This window comes from Takifugu rubripes, chromosome 7, assembly GCF_901000725.2.
Source record: "Takifugu rubripes chromosome 7, fTakRub1.2, whole genome shotgun sequence".
NCBI classification, from domain to species: domain Eukaryota; kingdom Metazoa; phylum Chordata; class Actinopteri; order Tetraodontiformes; family Tetraodontidae; genus Takifugu; species Takifugu rubripes.
In genome coordinates this window covers 17,037,624-17,057,826 of record NC_042291.1, presented here as the reverse complement: position 1 = coordinate 17,057,826, position 20,203 = coordinate 17,037,624, and the positions used below count along the sequence as shown (strand labels likewise).

At 44.9% G+C, this 20,203-nt stretch overlaps 2 long non-coding RNA genes across 4 annotated transcripts; both read right to left on the bottom strand.

Annotated features, from left to right (window-relative positions):
- Window positions 1-3,566: 3,566 nt before the first annotated feature.
- Window positions 3,567-4,721, bottom strand: LOC115250561 (uncharacterized). The gene is made up of 2 exons (XR_003889132.1): window positions 4,495-4,721; window positions 3,567-3,903 (listed from the first exon to the last, which is right to left on the bottom strand). It is a non-coding gene; the product is annotated as an uncharacterized lncRNA (long non-coding RNA).
- Window positions 4,722-10,333: 5,612 nt separating this feature from the next.
- Window positions 10,334-19,283, bottom strand: LOC115250558 (uncharacterized). Of its 3 annotated transcripts, none has more exons than XR_003889125.1 (4): window positions 19,256-19,283; window positions 13,155-13,225; window positions 12,338-12,540; window positions 10,334-11,289 (listed from the first exon to the last, which is right to left on the bottom strand). It is a non-coding gene; the product is annotated as an uncharacterized lncRNA (long non-coding RNA). The 3 variants fall into 3 exon arrangements; XR_003889126.1 differs by lacking the exon at window positions 19,256-19,283 and adding an exon at window positions 16,259-16,526; XR_003889124.1 differs by lacking the exon at window positions 19,256-19,283 and having other exon boundaries at window positions 10,334-11,071; window positions 11,193-11,289; window positions 12,338-13,630.
- Between the last annotated feature and the right edge of the window lie 920 nt (window positions 19,284-20,203).

Genomic DNA, 20,203 nt, shown 5'->3' with positions numbered 1-20,203 from the left:
TGAGCAAGCTTCTCTCGAAGGGAGCAGAAGAAACAGACCTTGTTATGACCTTGTTCTTTCAGTCATTGCCCACAACTTGTGACTTTTGGTGGGTAAATCAAGCGGCTTGCCTTTCAGTTTGCCTTCTTTACCGTGACGGACCAGGGCAAAGGCCACATCACTGCTGATGCCTCACCCATCCACCTGGGGATCCTAGGGATCCAGGGGATCTAGGTGGATGGGTCAATCACTCGTGAACAAGACCAGAAGAATTCTTACTCTTGGGGCAGAAAACCCCGACTCTGCTCTTCTCTGACTGAGGACCCTGGTCTAGGATGTGGGGGCGTGGACCCCATCCCCTCTTCTCCACATTAGACAGCGAACTGCTCCTTTGGCCTGAAGAAGCAACACAAAAAAATGGCCCAAATGTTGTTATTAACAAAATAATGGAAGAGTGGTCCGTCCAGACCCTAACTAGTAACCCAGTGAGGCTTGAATTTGGAATGATACTGAAAATTGAATGAAATCACGCGCTGATTCAGCTTCAGGAGTGTGTTTGTCCTCCACATGCCAGCCAGCACTGCCTACAGTATCTAGCAATGCTCTCGGTGGGACTAACCCTAACCCTAACCTAACCCTAACCCTAACCTAACCCTAACCCTCTAACCCTAACCCTAACCCTAACCCTAACCTAACCCTAACCTAACCCTAACCCTAACCTAACCCTGACCCTAACCCTAACCTAACCCTGACCCTGACCCTAACCCTGACCCTAACCCTAACCCTAACCCTAACCTAACCCTGACCCTGACCCTAACCCTAACCTAACCCTAACCTAACCCTGACCCTGACCCTGACCCTAACCTAACCCTAACCTAACCCTGACCCTGACCCTAACCTAACCCTAACCCTAACCCAACCTAACCCTGACCCTGACCCTGACCCTAACCCTAACCTAACCCTGACCCTGACCCTGACCCTAACCTAACCCTAACCCTAACCCTAACCCTAACCTAACCTAACCCTGACCCTGACCCTGACCCTAACCCTCTAACCCTAACCCTAACCCTAACCTAACCCTGACCCTGACCCTAACCTAACCCTAACCCTAACCCTAACCTAACCTAACCCTGACCCTGACCCTGACCCTGACCCTAACCCTCTAACCCTGACCCTAACCCTAACCCTAACCCTAACCCTAACCCTAACCTAACGCTCCTGTGGATCCACTCCCAGTCCTCGATTGAAGCATCCAGGATGGACGAGTCAGTGAGAAAAGATGCCAGTGACCCACTACACACTCCAACCTGTGGCTCACCACGCCATGTCAGGAACATTAATTCCTCATGCTAGTGTCATGTAGCATGTATCTGCACACACCTGGCCTGCCAGAGGTCACGCTGAGGTGCGGCAGCAGCAGAAGCAGCCATTTTTACAGCATGAGTTCCTGGAGGAGCGGCACAATCTGAATGTGGATGGGCAGCAGATGTTGGCCCAGGCTTTGACTGGGGGCTCTGTTAGAAATCAAACACTAAGAAAAATCCAAAAAAGATGAGGGAGATAAATAGTGTGGACACTTTCTGCAAAGTTAATGCTGATGGGCCCCCCCTTAAACTTAACCTGCTGTTGAAATGTTTCCTTCCATCATCGATCTCTATTTGTTCTGTTCTTTCCTAATTATCACAATCGATCACGATAGAAGTTTTTAAATTAAAGTTCATCCAGTTTGACTGAATAACTGTCTGCACTATAATCAACACCCAAATGACTTCTAGTATTGATCCCAACCAGCTAACCCTAACCAGCTAACAGGTGCTAACACATCTCAGTCTGACCCAACACTGCCAGTAGTGACTGAGATGTGGGTTTATAGCACTAAAACAATATTACTGCACACTTAGCAAATGTTAAAATGTTTGTTGTCTTTCCTACTAGAATAAAGCAAAATAAAATTAACTGAAATTTTACCCATGCTAATGTAGTTAAGTGCTTGCTACTGTATGACTGCTACATTAGCAGTTTGGCTAAAGTTTGTTCCATTATGATTAGCCATGTTCAGCATTGTTCATCCTTTGATCATTCTACTTTCATGTTGATACTCTGCACACGCAAATTTGTAGATGCTTATAGGAACCCTTGCATGGAGATGTGAAACCAAAAGTCCGTTTGCTTGTGTCTGTTTCTCCATGTGGGGGAGGGTTGTTATTGTTCTGGTAAATGAGCGAGTCTCTATAAATACTCCCAAGGCTTCCGTCTCTGTCTCAACCTCCAATCAAACGTCAGCTGGGCAACGCAGAGAGCAATGAGCCCGAGTCAAGGCTAATGGGGGCCAGAGTGGGGGGGGGGGTAGAGTGGGGGAGGGTCACGAAGTGGGGGAGGCACTTTTGAAGGAAGGTAACTGAAGGAAAGTAACTGCCACTCGCAAACTTGTTGCCGTAAGTGATGCTTGACCGACGGTGGTGATTTAATGGATTAAGTAAGGTGGTTAAAATACACATTATGTATTCGGCCACTGTGATGATCAATGAACATTTCCCATTTGGAACAAAGAGTATCTTTACATCCTTGATAGAGCTGCATGCAAAAGAAAGAGCCACGTTAGCCTAACGCTAACCTTGTTATAATATCTAACAGCCAATAGGACAGTGTTGAATTTAAGCTTCAGAACGTACTGTTTTAGAGAAACCATGAGCAAAAACCACATGACTATAGTGAAAACTTTCATCTAACCCACGATAATGACAGATTTCTGCTATCATTGATCAAAAGAGACAAAATCTGTATTATGGCAACTAAAAAAAAATCTGTGGGTCAAACCAAATATTTATGATCAGTTGCTGCTTTTATCTTAGCAAGTGCTATAGTTAGCAGCACAAGGATTTGTGTTTAGCCATTCATTAGCTGTTAGTACTCACAGGTACATACATTTAAAACCCTTTATGGTCTGTCCTACATGGTGTCGGATCCTGTCTGCTGCATCTGCATTTAGTTTTGCACTGTAGCTTCAGTAGCTGCTACAATATTTGTTGTGTCATACAGTCACTTTTACTAATATGCTCGAACAATAGAAATGATTGCAGATTAGTGATTAGCTAGTATAACTCATCAATGCCACTGGTGGAATGCTTCAGTTCATCATGTTAAAACCACACTTCAAAATATGAATCATATATTACATATTTGGACATATTTGGATAGATTTTATGCTGTGTTTGCTCTCCTCCACCAACATGCTACCCCCTCACTGCTAGCTAACTTGTTTTATAGTAGGTGTTTATGTGACATCATTGGTTAACTGGTAGGAAGAAAGTAATGCTAACCGACAGACTACAGTCGCTCAGCACTGGCTAACCCTCCTGAGCATCTCCAGCTAGCTGCCCTCCGTATCCTCTACTGTTGTCAGGAATTTAAGCCACATTATTTGCTAAACTAAATTTGTTGTCAAAAAAAATCTTTAGATAAATTCCATGTTGTCCATTGTTTACATCACCTAAATAAATACAATGTAAATAAGCACTGATTTTATCATTCTAATTAAACTTTATACATTGCAAATGAAGCCAATTTGAGCAGCAATATGGAAGTCTGCAAAGCTAATTTATTATTTTTAACAGTGAATCATGGAGGAAGAAGCGATAAATTGATCATTTTATATGATTAACAGTGTTACAACACTGCCTGCAGAAATGTTCAACATTGATGTCACAGAACTAAAAGCTTTTCTCAGCTTTTGTCTTTAGTCCAGTCCAGCGAAATCATTTCCTTTCACTCTGAGCTGGAGCGTTGCTTCCTGCACTGCTGGGATGAGTGTCGACACACATTACTACTGTTCCCTCACAGCCTCTGAGGACGTTTCAGTTCACCTCCGGGTACGTGCACATATCACGAGCAGCACGGGAGAGACGAAGACTTAACAAACCAAACCTGCACAACAAGTCAAACAAGTCGCAAAATGATTAGAGAGTTGGACACCGAATTACCACGACAATGTGAAGAACAAAGTACTAATCATTCATTAACGGCGGCACTGTTAACGAGGCGATGACTCCTAAATAATTATCAGTGTGACTGAAGCCCACTTCCATAACCCTTGTCCAAGAACCGAGCCCACCGCGTCCTGATGGGGGCTCAGAGAGGCACGGACAGATCCACATCCAGAAGTGAGGGGAGATCAGGACGTGGTCCACAACAATGAGCCAGCGAACAAGTAAGACTTTAAAACTGTCTATGAGCCGTGGGCGTTGGAGATGTTGGCCTGCAGCCTCCATCATAGGTGTGTCTGGCCGGGGCCTTGGGCCTTTCAACACAAAAGTCAACAGGGAAGGAGAAGCCCAGCCTGCCGTCGGCCCATTCATCTCACACAAAACACACAAAAGAGCAGAGCATGAGCCACATTCTTGACATCCAACCTCATCACCCCCATCGTCCACCGACCCCCTCTCCCCGACTCACACCCCTCCCCCATTTCTGCCTTAAACCAGCCGTGGCAGGCGGGAGCTGCTCTCGCTACGTTACCTCACTGGCTCGCTGGTCGGGCGGAGGAAGGAATGTATGTCGGGGAAGGTGGGTGTGGAGGAGAGGGGGCAGGGATGTTTTCTCTTCACTCCACTAATTGACACACTGATGTCAGCAGTTGGGTTTGTTGTGGTGTTGAAGCTCTCAGGGTCACTTTCCCCTCCCAGAAACAACCAAAGAAACCAGCCAGCCTGCAGGAAGCTGTGGAATCGGCTGCTTTTCTCATCCATGCGTCTTCATTAAACATCCAATATGGTGTCAGGAGATTCAGTTGATCAGTTCTCCAGGGATAAAGTTGGGGTTAGGGTTAGATTGATTGTTGTAATTTTAGCTAAGTTATCTATTTGACAGGTGAGCAGCTGACAAGCTAAAGCAGCTTATTATGTTATTAAATGTTATAGGGTTAGTGTGTTATTAAAGCAGCTATTGTGCTTTAATAACAATTTTAAGGTTGTAATAAGCAAAACCAACCAAAGTTATCACAGATTTCAAAGTGAGGATCAACAACACGCCATGATTGCTCAATATCTCTGACACATTCTCTTAGAACTCCGATGTTGTCCCTCAATATCTCAACCATAGTGTGTGTGTGTGTGTGTGTGTGTGTGTGTGCGCGTGTGTGTGAGAGTGTGTGTGTGTGTGCGTGTGCGTGTGGCTGTGTGTGTGTGTGTGTGTGGCTGTGTGTGTGTGGCTGTGTGTGTGCGCGTGTGTGTGTGTGTGTGGCTGCTTGTGTGTGGCTGTGTGTGTGTGTGTGTGTGTGTGTGTGGCTGCTTGTGTGTGTGAGAGTGTGTGTGTGTGTGTGTGGCTGTGTGTGTGTGGCTGTGTGTGTGGCTGTGTGCGTGTGGCTGTGTGTGTGCGTGGCTGCGTGTGTGTGGCTGTGTGTGTGTGTGCGTGTGTGGCTGTGTGTGTGTGTGCGTGTATGTGCGTGTGGCTGTGTGTGTGCGTGTGTGTGTCAGAGAGATCATGTTCACTTGTCTGCATTCTATTTAGACTGCTGAACAGCTGAGTCCACATTAGAAGTCAGCAGTGCTCTTTGCTGTTTTTGGGTTAGGGTTGGTTAGGGTTAGTTATGGTTTGGGTTAGGGTTAGTTATGGTTCGGGTTAGGGTTAGTTAGGGTGCAGCAGAACTCTCAGTTGCATCATCGACAGGAGCAAAATAATCAGGAAAATATGACGATTGTCCAGGTTAGTAGGTTAGGGTTAGGGTTAGTAGCAGTGACTAAAGGATAGGGTTAGGGTTAGTAGCAGTGACTAAAGGATAGGGTTAGGGTTAGTAGCAGTGACTAAAGGATAAATATCTTTGAGCATGTTCAGTAACAACATTGTTCAGTAACAATTGATTGAGCTGCACATATTCTGAATATTTATGGATCAATAAAAATGTGATCTTCGGGGCCGTCTCATGGTGATGTCCGTTATTGCTTGAGCCGTCTCTTATGACAGTGACGCTTCCAGGAAACAGCTTCTTCTCTTTCCTGACCAGGGCGTCCGTGTGGAACCACCAGGAACATTCATTAATATCCCTGCAAGGACACATCTGAGCCGTTCAACACGTATGCTGCACACAACACAACTGCACACACACAACACACACGGCCCCCCTCCACTGGCTATAGTCCTGTCTCTGCCTGTCCTCTTCCTGTTTTTCCACTCACTCACATTTTTGTCACCCTGGCCAGGAAGCTGTGGGAGAGATACACATGACAAAGTCTCTTTATTAAATTGGCTGAGTCTCTGTCGTCTTTGCATGTGTGTGTTTAAAGGAGGAGAGACATAGACACTGGATAGATGGGGGTGGGGACCTAGCCCAAGGGCTGGCAGCGTAGCCACTCTGGGCTCATCGTTGGATATTGCTTAAACCCAAAAATCAACAACAGGGGATAGAGCAGAATAAGACAGCGTCATGTTTTCATAACGGCGTCAATCTCCTACGAAAATGTCAAAAAAAAATCACATGCTAGTGTAAAATGCATAAATCGCTCTCAAATGCAAATATCAATCTGTGAATGTAACAAACATGTTGCCGCTAAAAAGAGGGTTACTGTTTATCTAGAAAACATAATGGACAAAGTCTCTTTAGCTCCAGCAAATGCTTTGCTATCATCAATGCTTTTGCTTTCAGTGGCAAACTAAACTCAATACAAGGGACCTAATAAGACACCCTATCCCTACCCCCTAACCCCTAACCCTATCCCTACCCCCTAACCCCTAAACCTAACCCTATCCCTACCCCCTACCCCCTAAAACTAACCCTACCCCCTAAACCTAACCCTAACCCTATCCCTACCCCCTAACCCCTAAACCTAACCCTATCCCTACCCCCTACCCCCTAAAACTAACCCTACCCCCTAAACCTAACCCTAACCCTACCCCCTAAACCTAACCCTACCCCCTAACCCCTAACCCTAACCACTATTCCTAACCCTAAACCCTAACCCCTATTCCTAACCCTAAACCCTAACCCCTATTCCTAACCCTAAACCCTAACCCCTATTCCTAACCCTAAACCCTAACCCTTATTCCTAACCCTAAACCCTAACCTTAACCCCTAACCCCTATTCCTAACCCTAAACCCTAACCCTTATTCCTAACCCTAAACCCTAACCTTAACCCCTAACCCCTATTCCTAACCCTAAACCCTAATCCTAACCCTAAACCCTAACCCTAACCCTAAACCCTAACCCTAACCCCTATTCCTAACCCTAAACCCTAACCCTAAACCCTAACCCCTAACCCTAACCCCTATTCCTAACCCTAAACCCTAATCCAAACCCCTAACCACTATTCCTAACCCTAAACCCTAACCCTAAACCCTAACCCCTAACCCCTATTCCTAACCCTAAACCCTAACCCCTATTCCTAACCCTAAACCCTAACCCCTATTCCTAACCCTAACCCCTAACCCTAACCCCTAACCCTTTCACAGGCAAACTAAACTCAATACAAGGCACCTAATAAGACAGCAGCATTGGCCTTTAAAAGAATCCAAAGTAGAACAGGGAAAAGATTGGCCCAGTTTTCATTCTGGAGCATAAAATCCTCTGCCGGGTTGCCTATCACATATGGATGGAACTAAAATAGTTAATCAAATGCTAGGTCTTATTCCTGACACCCTAACTACAAAAGAACTACACGGTTTCATATTTAAAGAAGGACATGCTGGCTGGTTGGTTATGCTATCCAAACTTAGCTGTTACACAGATTGGGTAGAACTGCTATTGTCTTGACCTGCCAAATCTGTACAATTGTTGTAGTTCTCAAATGGACGGAAGGCCCATGTTACTGCTTCTTGAATGTCAATCTAATTTTCAAGGGTTCAACGAGTTAAAAGAAAAGAAAAGCAGAGTGTTTGTTGTTCGTGTTAGCATTGTGCAACACAACAGGAACAGAAAATAACTGATGAAAAATGAAAGAGGTCTGTGCCTGTTACTTTTTAATTTGCACATATTGTTTAAATATCGGAACATAATTTCAACAGCTGCCAGATGCAGAACTCATAACTTCATTTGCGAGGATGTTCATTTCTTCCAGACAAACAGAACTTATGCTCCATAAGTCAAAGGCACAATAGGTTATAGAAGACACGAGCAGTTGTGCACAGTCTGCACATCCACGTGCAGGAAGTGATCACAGAGAGCACAAGACGTTGTGCTTCGTGGCTAAGGAGCACATTCTCCTCTCCCTCCCTAGACCTCCCCCCCCCTCCCTCGATGTTGACCTTCACGCTATGGTGTGGTATTTAGAAAAGAGGAGTAAACAAGATTGGTTGGAATGTTTATGAGTTAAATCCAAAGCACCTGTCTTCCAAAAAAGAATTCACAATGATTTTAAATGATTTATGGACACAACTCCAGGGAATCAAGGTTATACGAGATGAACTTTATTGGGACACACAGGAAGACGTTTGAGATGCTAACAGCATGTTAACATATTAGGGTAAAGAATGGGTGGATTGGGTGGATTGTTCACCTTGAGTGATGCTTGGACTATGTTCAGCCCCCAAGGAGGACCTGGACACCATGCCTGCAGAGTTGGTTTTCAGGCAGCCCCTCAGGTTCTGGTGCCATTTTTGCCAAAAGGTTCTGGTTCCTTTTACTTTCCCGTTATGTCAAAATCTGCTTTTACTCCTCCTTCACTCCTAATTTGTGCTGGCAGCTCATGACAGCTTGTTTTGTTTTTGAGCAGCATGACCTGCACCATTCGCCTCTACAACCCGTGCGATGGCCCATTTAGTGTGTGGGAGACAGGCTCCAAGAGGTCCATGTTAGAAGTTGGGGATGTAACTTTGGATAGGCTTAAGCCGGCACATTTGGTAGCAGGCAATGTTCTGTTATCAGCCCACGTCCCCCTTCAGGGCCGTCCTGCTTACAAGGCTCCTACTGTGTCTTCTCGTGTCGTGTGTCCTGATTTGCACAGTTTTGTGACTTGTGTTTCTCCCGTTTGTCACCAGCCTGCAGTTTTGGACGAGGGGCGGCACAGTCGTTACGGCAGGCTGATCAAGGCTCCGGTGAGGGACTGACATTTGCCCCTGGTTATGAAGCTGGCCCCACTCAGCTGAACTAGGCAGCCTGGCAACAGCATGACATTGAGAATTGTTTAACTGCTTCTAAAAAACATCCCTTTGACCACCACAGAAGAATAAAACTAGTATAATCGGTATTAACCATGTTTAGACATTCAAAATATAAGTGCAAATGCAGTTACCAAAATACAGTCCTGACCGGGGAAATGGCACAATCGCAACTACCCCAATTTCACTATCCTTTCACATAGTCATAAAAGCATAAAATCGATTCAAGCTAAGGTTGAATGCATCAGATTCTAAGTGTGGGTCAATTTTCAGATGGCCCGAGTCATTTCAAAATACAAACATGTTTGGACGTGACCAAAATAAGCAGCTTAAAAAAAGCTTAATAGACATGTGAGTATTTCGTTTGTCACTCACACTTTCACTTTGGCTTCAGTGATTGTGTGATGGATGTAAACGGTTCGTGACACCAGTGACCAGCCATACAGAACATACAGAAGGGCCTTTTCCAGACCCCAGGAGCTTTGTGTGAGAATGCTCATAAATAACATTTTGATTTTGGCTTTCCCTTGTGTTGAGTCAAGAAGCTGATCAGCCCTTGTGCGAATCGTCCAAAATAGTGCACGTGTCGTGTATTATGGGCCAAATCATTCAGTATCCTCCAGCCAATGAGACCATCGGACCTGCCTCTCTCCCGAGCTTATCATGCCCAGACGTTCCTTCTTGTGAAGAGCAGCATTCAACAGAAAGACATCTGCTCCATGAGAGAATGTCCTAATTATTCATGATCATTTCACCATTCAGGATTTAGTCTGAGGCATATGTGGCCTTTCACATCGGTGTCAGACTATTATAATGCCTATTATAATGATTCTTTTAGCCATTAGTTGGTTATTATAGGCAAAGACAAAAATATGTAGTTTATATCATAAGGCACCACATAAATAAACCTTTTGTATTTTCATTGTCTTTTTCCTCATTTTTGGTTTCATTTCCTGAAAAAAGGGGGCTTTCAGAATTTATGCAGCCATTTTTATTTTTCCTTTGGCCGCTTCAACATCATAAGCAATTTTTCTTTTCATCCATTTTTCCTCCTCCCAGTAAAATCTCATCACCACAGAAGCCAGAGCTTCATGAATCAGCGCGGCCAGCTTCATCTGTTCCCAGATGTTTACCTCTAACCAGACAAAGGAGGCGGCCTTTTGGGGTCTCTGGGTGGAGCGTCGCAGCGGCTGAGGGCTGGTGTTCAACAGTGCACGCCACTATTCAACAGTGCACGCCACGATCAGCCCCCAACTCTGAAAAGGCCAATTCACCACAGGGAATCGATGGAATGGAGGAAAGGATGGAAGATGTCGACCTGTGGGTCGTTGGATAGTTGGAAATTACAATCAGCCTCTCTTTTGCAAAGAAACGGGGACAAACTGGGCACAAAGGAAGCAGAAATGAGCAGAAATAACTGACCATCTTCTGTCTTCGTCTCAGGTGGAGCTGGAAATCTGTTCTCCAGGGACAAGGAGTTTCAGTCTGCATTTTCAGAGAAAGCTTAAGGGAGCTTCAGTAGGAGCTCTGAGGCCTCGTTTGCATCTGCAAATGAGACAGAACCCGGCTGGTCCTCGTCACCTTGGCAACAGGCCACCAGCACCTCCCTCACTGCTATTTTAGCAGCCATGCTTGTCAGTCTGCACCCTGCCTCCCTTCATCTCCCTGCTGCTGGTCTCACCAGCTGCCAGACCCATAGGATGAAGCTTCTCCTACAGCAGACGACCCTGGAAGCTTCTGTGGGCGTCCAAGTGAGTCAGACTCAACAATTAGGAGCAGTAACAAGCTCTCGTCAGGAAATTTACTTGGCGAGTCGTTGCCGAGTGACGACAAGCTCGCAGTTCGCTTCAGTTTGTGTGAAATGGAAGCTGGTAATCAGATCACATGTTGCATGATCCCGTCCAGGGGCTTGAACCAACAGTGGAAACTGAGGAGCAGCAAAGCTTGAGATGACCCCTGCTGGTTGAACTCCTCCAAGGACACGAATGTTCCCGAGTCTCCCAAAACCTTTGGGACAGAAAGGCTTCATTTTCATGGCATTAAAACTCCAGACTGTATTGATTTATATTCCCATGTTGCCATAAAGGAACTAAGTGATCAGAGCATAAAGTCACAGCCCCCTAATTACTTCATCATCATGTTTGCTTCATTTCTCTTCGAGTTTACGCCCCCCCCACCTAGTCACACATATTTCCTCATCACTCCTTAAAGCAGGTGGAAGAGATCTGCAACACAAATGATATTATCAATAAGGGTTAGGGTTAGATTTAGGGGTTAGGGTTACCCTAGGGTTAACCCTAACCAACACAAATGATATTATCAATAAGGGTTAGGGTTAGATTTAGGGGTTAGGGTTACTCTAGGGTTACCCTAGGGTTAACCCTAACCAACACAAATGATATTATCAATAAGGGTTAGGGTTAGATTTAGGGGTTAGGGTTACCCTAGGGTTAACCCTAACCAACACAAATGATATTATCAATAAGGGTTTGGGTTAGATTTAGGGGTCAGGGTTAGGGTTACCCTAGGGTAACCCTAGGGTTAACCCTAACCAACACAAATGATATTATCAATAAGGGTTAGATTAAGGGGTTAGTTAACCTAGGGTTAACCCTAACCCTAGGAGGGTAACCCTAACCCCTAAATCTAACCCTAGGGTTACCCCTAACCAACACAAATGATATTATCAATAATCAAACTAACCCTAACCGTATAAATCTGTCTTGTTAGGGTTAGGTTATAACTAGTTAGGGTTAGGTTATAACTAGTTATAACTGCCAAATTGAAAAGATACTACTACTAGAGAGGCAGGTAATGGGGGGGGGGGGGGGGGGGGGGGTAATAGAGGGGGGGGGGGGGTAATAGAGAGGGCAGGTAATAGAGAGGGGGGGGGGGGGGTAATAGAGAGGGCAGGTAATAGACGGGGCGGGTAGAGGCCTGTTTTCACTGCGGTTGAACCCAACTATAAACCCCCTTCTGTCGGACTCGTATCAGAAATCTTTCCAGTTCCATCAATTCGTCACTGAACAAAAGGCTGAGCTGAGCTGAGCGGCACGGTGATGCTAAAACAAAGCTTCCTGTGCACGCTCAGAAACGCCACTTAAGGGGCAGCAGGAGCTCAGTGTGCATGTAAAGACGATGAGGAATGATCAAAAGCAGCCGACACTTTCTTTCAAAGAAAGGGTTCCTGTTTCATGAGGAAGTCAATGTGGCGAATCAGAGTTATTATGGGAAAAAACAGCCGTATCAATTGGTTTCTGGATAAATGGATACCTGAATTCTCCTTGAACGTTTGCGTTGAGCCAGGATGACAATGCTGAAGTAATCTGTGGAGCAGGAGCAGCCAAAGTGAAGATCTGAAGGTTCGTCCTGGTTGTGCTGGGAGCTCCCAGAGCACCGAGGATTCTGCTGACATCCACCATCTTTGTTCTACATAATTGGCTCAAAGACCAAGCAACTATGTTTCCCTGAAGAACCTTAATTACAGACCAAATGAAAGAAAGATGGATCATCACATTGCTGCTACCGTTTGCTCACTTGTTCGAGGGCAGACGATATTCCTGAAGCATTGAGACGACTCAGACTCCTCTGATCATCTCAATACATCAGAAATCAGACTGAAGTCTGGTTAAACTCCAGCTGATGACAAAAATCTAAATTTTACAAGTCAGAAGTACACATGATAATGAGATTAATAAGAAGATTTTAGGCTTCTATGTTCAGTGATGAAACAAAAAGGCAGCAGTTATAACCGTATGTTATAACCGTATATACATGTGGAAAAGTGTTGCTTTCACCGACAAACTTTTGTGAGTTCTTTTAATGAATTTGCTCAAACCTTTTTACCCTATTGGCTGCAGCAATTACACCGGGGTCTTTGCAAATATTGGCTGCTGTGAGAAGGTCAGGTTAAGTTATTTTTAAAAATTAGATAAGAAAAAAGGTTGGACATCAGTTTTAACAGTCATTAAATAAAGGATATTTTTCATAGGGCTGCAAAACTGCCTGCTAAAGCTGAATAACTGGGATAAAAACTAACAGCCCAATGGTTCTACTTTCACTTCCCGTGTCCTCCAGTGTGTCCACGTACCCCCCACGGTGGTCACGTGGCTCACATCTCCACTCCCGTCACAGAGGAATGCGTTGAGGTTTGCAACAGTGCTGCAACACAAATATGAGGAGCAAGAATCGATCAATGAATCAATATTGCATCCATGAGGTTCACTAATGAATGTATAAAACTTGTGTCTTTGGGTAGATTTTAAGATCTTCTTGAAGACTAATAACCATCATATATATGGTCAAATGTCTCAGTGAGGACACAGCTTTTCCTGTTGTCAACAGCTTATAACACGTTTGTGACAAAAACAACATTTTTTTACAGACGGCGTTGTAAGAACCTTCACGCAGTTACAACATGTTGTGGGGATATTTACGCTGAAGGGATGCCGGCTGGAGATCTTGTTCACCACTTCCTGTTATTGTCAGTCGCAGGAAGTGAACGGCCACGACATGGCAAAAGCTGATGGGAGAATTTTCATTTCTTCCTTTGTGTGTGTGTGTGTGTGTGTGCGCGCATCATCTGTTTTACTGAGCTATCCAGCTTCATCCTAATGAAACAGGACCTAAAGCTTTCCAACTGATCCAAGTCAGATCATTTCACTTTAGTATTTGCAGCAGTGCGACTTAAAGAGGGCGGTGCTTCTTTAAAGTTTTATAAGTCTAAATGAGCGCCGACTTTTCTCTCTGTTGCCCTGCTGTCATCCTGCTAATACACATTAGCAGGTAGAACTAAAAAGGTTGAAGCATGAATGATAACCTTTCCATATGTTTGAGCAATTGCATTATGCAAATGGACAATTTTAGTAGCAATTGAGCAATTTTACATTTCTTTCTTGACATTTAATAAGCTCCTCGGAGCTTAACAGTCATCTCCGATATGTATCCATACTGCATTTATTTCATATGATTCAGAGTAGTGCATGATGGGAAGGAGACAAAACCGCAGGATGAGTGAGTGAGGGAAGGAAATCAGTGGTGACGGAACAGTTTAGGCAGTTGGCTGATGTCGTTGGGTTAGCATGAAATGTAGCAGCACCAGGGTTAGAGTGTGTTCATATGTGTGCACGTCTGCTCTTGTATGACTTTGAACAGGTGTGTGTGTGTGTGTGTGTGAGAGACACATGTCTTGACATTTTCAGTGAATGACTTGGAATAAGCGCAGAGAAGCAGCACAAAGATCCCCAGAGGCAGCGTTTAAGAAAATGTTCCTCAGGAACAGTCAGTGTGGTATTTATAGATACAAGTGCCTCTTGAGTCAGCTCGGCATTTCTCCAGACTGAAACTGGGTTGTGAATCGTAAATGCCAAGTCAGCAATGCAACACAATCATTCAGAAGTGATGAATACATATGGATATATGTTTTATTTTAAGCTTGTTAGGGGGACACTATAGCTACCCCTTTAGCACCACTTACACATCGATAATGTAGGATCAATCTATGTCGAGGACGTGAAACTCTTACTGCTCTCAGCTGCCTGTGAGCGTGGTTGCTGTTGGCAACACAAGCCAAAACTTCTGCCAGCTAAACTTACAGGAACTTCATTTATTGCACCAGAGCAAATTATTATGAAACACATAAGAAAAAGAGGCCTAATCCCTGTGAAACCAATAGGAATCGAGCATATTCAACATCAAAAACTAACCCTAACCCAACACTTCACGAGGACCTATAGCATGACTGCTTTCAAGTCACAAGTTCACAAGACAGGACTGAGGAATAGCGGCAGTCGCTCACTAGGGACAGACTGTTTTAAGAAACCAGACAGACATTTTTATGGTATTTGGGGTGTGATTATGTGCAGTGGTGAAAACTAAATCATGTCCAGATAGATGCACATGGAGAAATAAACCTCTCCAAGCAAAAAATGGTTTGTCTGCCATTAGTAGAAACACTCCCTGGCTAGTGCACTTAAAAGCAACCTCAAGAGAGCTAGGGGACTGAATGAGTCCTTTGGAGACCTGGCCGATGAGGGGCAGGTCCATTGTTCGAGACAGCTGCTTCTCTTGTTTCTCTCTGAAAGCAATGGGTGCCCGATATGAGATGGGGTCTCTACACACTTCCTGCCCCCCCCCCAGCATCTGGAACAAGTTTTAGACAGTTTCTTGTCTCAAATGAAAAGATGAAAAGATGAATGTTGCTCTTGCACTTGTGTCAAGGCAGGAGAACCAAACACAGGTAGGAAATAAAAGCCCAAAGCTGTAGAGATGTATAAAATAGGAAAGTAAGACGGAGAGCATTAGATTTACAGTGGCATGACGAGTATGAGGAAAGTATGACCTCAGAGTTCCAGTCAGTAACCTGTCGACCTCCAAAACTGTGGCTTGGAAATGTATCGTGAGCATGGCGCATTAAGATGACCCAACGAGAACTAAACATTCGTGTGTGTGTGTGTGTGTGTGTGTGTGTGTGTGTGTGTGTGTGTGAGTGAGAGTGAGAGTGAACAGAGGCACTGTGGGTCAGTGGAGCAGCTGGTGACTGTGGGGAAGAACTTTACTGAGGCTCTTTTGTGGATCAGCTGTCTCTGGACATGCTTTGTCATTCCAAATTGGGTCCCTTACACCCAGAGCCTGGGGAGGGCTTTTTTGACATGTAAATGGGGCCGGAGAGGCCTGCCATTACTCACTAAAAGGCTATCAGGGCTACAAACGGGCCCAAAGATGGCACTGCTGAAGAGGGGAGGTGGGGGGGTGTAGACTGAAGTGTGCCTCATGGTCAGACAGAAGGCAGAGGGTCTGTCTGGAAACCAAATAGTCTTCATTGTGATGCGGGACAATAACTGGGCACTTCTGTGAAGAATGTGAACACCTCAACAAAAGAAATGGTGCAGACATTTTGAGTTTAAATAAATACGGCATTCCTTTGAAGTGGAGCCTCTCAATACGATGTGTTCATTTGTGTATTTTGGAGACACAGCTTGAATCGATAGAGAATGTGTTTCCATATATACCAGATTCATGTACATTTCATTCCACTCACATTTGTTTCTGACTTAAATACATAACCTTTGTCGCACCCCAGAAATGGCAACACAGCGGTGTTTTACGGCACATGAAATAGGTAAATATAAAAAGCGAGGTGAGCCAAAATGTGGGCTAAAATAGCCATCATTTCAGGCAAGATATAATAAAAACCTTGATGGGTGCAGCCCAGAACCAAACTCTTCCACTGGTCCAGAGACGGTAGGAAATTGAAGAAGGCATTTAGGTACACCTGCCCCACTGGTGAGCCCATCCATGGACCCGCTGCAGTTAGGGTTAGGGGTCGGGTTCCAGCCCGGTATCGGTGTGGAGGACGCCATCTTCTACTTCCTCCACTCGGTTCTGGCTCATCTGGAGCTGCCTCGGAGCACTGTGAGGATCATATTTTGACTTCTCCAGTGTCTTCAACACCATCAAGCCTCTCTTATGGGGGAATGCTGTAGTGAACAGAACCGGACCACCGCCTCACGTCATGGCTCGCAGACCCCCCGCCCCACAGACACGGTGTTGGGGGGCACAGAACTGCTGAAATCTGATTACAGCTATGTGGTTGTGAGGGACAGTGGCGTTTCTGCCACCGTCATTTCCTTCTCCTCTGGTAACCTTGGAAACCCCATTCAGCATATATCTGAAGCCAAACATCAGGTGATGACTTGGAAAACAGCAAACTCCTAAATAAACCAAACGTTGCTTGGGAAAACTAAAGCCAACCACATGCACTTGGTTCACACTGAGGACAGCTGAAAGAAAAAAAAAAGAGTAAAACCTCCATCCATCCATTCTCTACCGCTTATCCGGGGTCGGGTCGCGGGGGTAGCAGCCTAAGGAGAGAAGCCCAGACTTCCCTCTCCCCAGCCACCTCCTCCAGCTCATCCGGAGGGATCCCCAGGCGTTCCCAGGCCAGTCGAGAGACATAGTCTCTCCAACGTGTCCTGGGTCTCCCCGGGGGTCTCCTACCGGAGGGACATGCCCTGAACACCTCACCAGGGAGGCGTCCAGGGGGCATCCTGACTAGATGCCCAAGCCACCCCATCTGGCTCCTCTCAACGCGGAGGAGCAGCGACTCTACTCCGAGCTCCTCCCGGATGGCAGAGCTTCTCACCCTATCTCTAAGGGAGAGCCCAGCCACCCTACGGAGGAAGCTCATTTCAGCCGCTTGTACCCGTGATCTTGTTCTTTCGGTCATGACCCAAAGCTCATGACCATAGGTGAGGGTAGGAACGAAGATCGACCGGTAAATCGAGAGCTTCGCCTTTCGGCTCAGCTCTCTCTTCACCACAACGGACCGGTGCAGAGTCCGCATTAATGTGGACGCCACACCGATCCGCCTGTCGATCTCCCGCTCCATTCTTCCCTCACTCGTGAACAAGACCCCGAGGTACTTAAACTCCTCCACTTGGGGCAGGATCTCCTCCTTGACCCGGAGAAGGCACTCCACCTTTTTCCGGTCGAGAACCATGGCCTCGGATTTGGAGGTGCTGATTCTCATCCCAGCCGCTTCACATGCGGCGGCGAACCGATCCAGTGATCGTTGGAGGTCACGGGCCGATGACGCCAACAGGACCACATCATCTGCAAAAAGCAGAGACCCGATCCTATAGAATAAAACATGTAAAAGGCAAAGAGTTAGAAAGAAATAAAAATAAAGTCAGGGAAAATGTAAAGACCAAAAATCAGTGAGGGGAAAAAAAATTAACCCGTTATTGCTCATTTAGCCAAAGAAATGAAGGAGGCCCTCAAAACACACACACACACACACACACTTTAAACCTGCTTTTTGTCACCGGCTCCATTTTTTTCCTCAGTTCTAGCAAAGTTTCTATTCTGAAACAAAGGCTTTCATTTTTTCCTCCTGGGCTTCAGGTGACTCTCACCGTGTTCCTGTCCTTTTAGGTTAACAACTATATAGATCCTAGATTCAGTGTAGCATATGTATAGTACACAATACTGTATAGTGTCCACCATATGATCGCTGATATATCAGCATAGAGAGACTCTGATGGAAACCATCACTTCACTGATGGGTGAGCACCAAAAAGGTATCACTTCTTTTACCTCCTGAGAAGAGTAGCCTTAAGACGACACCTAATGGTGGGCTGTAATATAAAATGTCCTTTTGGAACCTCAAAGTCCAAAACTGCACTCGTTTAGGGAGTCTTTAATACTCACACTGTTAGCTAAACACAAGAGAACTCCCACACCTGTGCGGCCTCAAAGCTAAAACTGAAGCCAGGCATCGTCTGGCATCTCCTGCATGTTTGCAAGTGTGAAGTCCAAGAACAGGCAGCTGCATTATTAAATGTCCTATTTTAGTTCCTGTTCCGTTTTCCCCACGGAAAGGGTAACTTGGTGTCCAAACTATAAGGATATTACTCTAGTCAATTTTTTTTCCCACTTTTGTTATTTTTATTTCCAAAGTGCAGTGAGCAGGTAATAAACCTGAAAATCAAGGTTTCACTCATGCGCATTATAAGCACAACTTTCCAGCACTTACATACACATTGCAATATTAAACAGCATTACACCAGATGTTTTAAAATACGACTAATTCATTTTGTATCCTGATAGGGCGTAAAAGTTCAATAGCATGATGTCAGTGAACAAATGCATTTTAAATACTTCACACATCTTATGCATCATATTCAAATATCAAACATCAAAAATCAGCAGCAAATGAAATCTTGAACCACATTAATAACATTCAAAGTAGCAAATCCCAAGAATTTATGTATGTCTGAAAGGCAAATATGATATAGCCCAGCAGCCCCAATAGCCTCTGTCTCTCCAGAGGAAACACAGCTGGACTACAGCTCCCAGAAACCACTGGGCAAACCAGGAAGTGGACATCCTTGCTACAAGCTGGCCAAACAATCAAACATTCCAAAGCAAGGGAAAAAGCAACCTGAACAAACATTTAAAGCTTCAGAAAGACGGTCAAACACCAAATCCATCTCCATTAACAGCATCACAATATCAATATTTAAGTTTAGGAGCATGGAGACAATGACAGTTCCACAAGTATACCAAACAAACCCAAGACTTATCCAGAACTTATCATTAGCTTTACCAAGTAGACCCAACAGCACAGCAGGAGCCACCATGACAGCAGATGACAAAGCCAGCAGAAAGTTAGAAACCCAATAAACTCACCCAGCAGCCGACACCAGGTACGAATGTGGACAGGTAGCAACTGAAATCTCCCGCTTCCTTTAACCAGTCAGAAGGGTCACATGGGCACAAAGATGCTACTTAAAGAGACAGCGCTCATTAAACTAGCCTAGCTACCAGGTAGGTCTTGGCTTTTTAGTCAATGAAACCATTTTATCCCTTAGAGAGAAATAATTAGAGAGAAAAGAGAATAATTAAAGAAATAATTAAGGAAAATTAAAGATGAAATAGGAGAATTCCACAAAACACAACAGTTCCTTATCAACAGATGATTTGTTGGAGTCTTGGGTCTATGTGGGAGTGAGTCTTCATCATGGCTCAGACAACAAAGACATTTAGTCTGGATCACGCGAGTGCAGGAACATACGTAGTTTGTTGCTTGTGAGTTGGGGAAGCAACAATCCTCCACACGACGCCTTTCATGGGTCAGTGCACCCAAAGCAACTCGTTGTCCATAATGTGTTATTTCTCTGTCTGTCCTGTTTAGAGCACAACCGCTTCCCTTTAACCTCTCAGACACTGTTAAAATGTTAAAATAGCCACATTAGCAACAGTACACAATAGCCGGGTAACGTGCTCAGGATAATTTAGTGCTTGTGGAGTCGAGCTGACATCCAGTTGGTGTCTCGTGCTACTTTTGCCTGTATGGCATAATATAAAAAAGTCACACAATACTTGAATTAATTCAAAAATGATCAATAATTATACCTTTTGTTTTGCAGAGCAGAGGACTTCAAAATGGTTGTCTCTCGTTGTTCCTTTTGCTTCTTACTACAGTTGTTTCTTTAGGGTTCTGAGCAGTGGGACTGGACCCCAGTGTGGTGTCGGACCGCCTTCTATCATGTCTAAGAGTAGGACAAGCATTTTAGGGTTAGGGTTAGTGGAGTTAGGGTTAGGTTAGGTTAGGGTTAGTGGAGTTAGGGTTAGTGG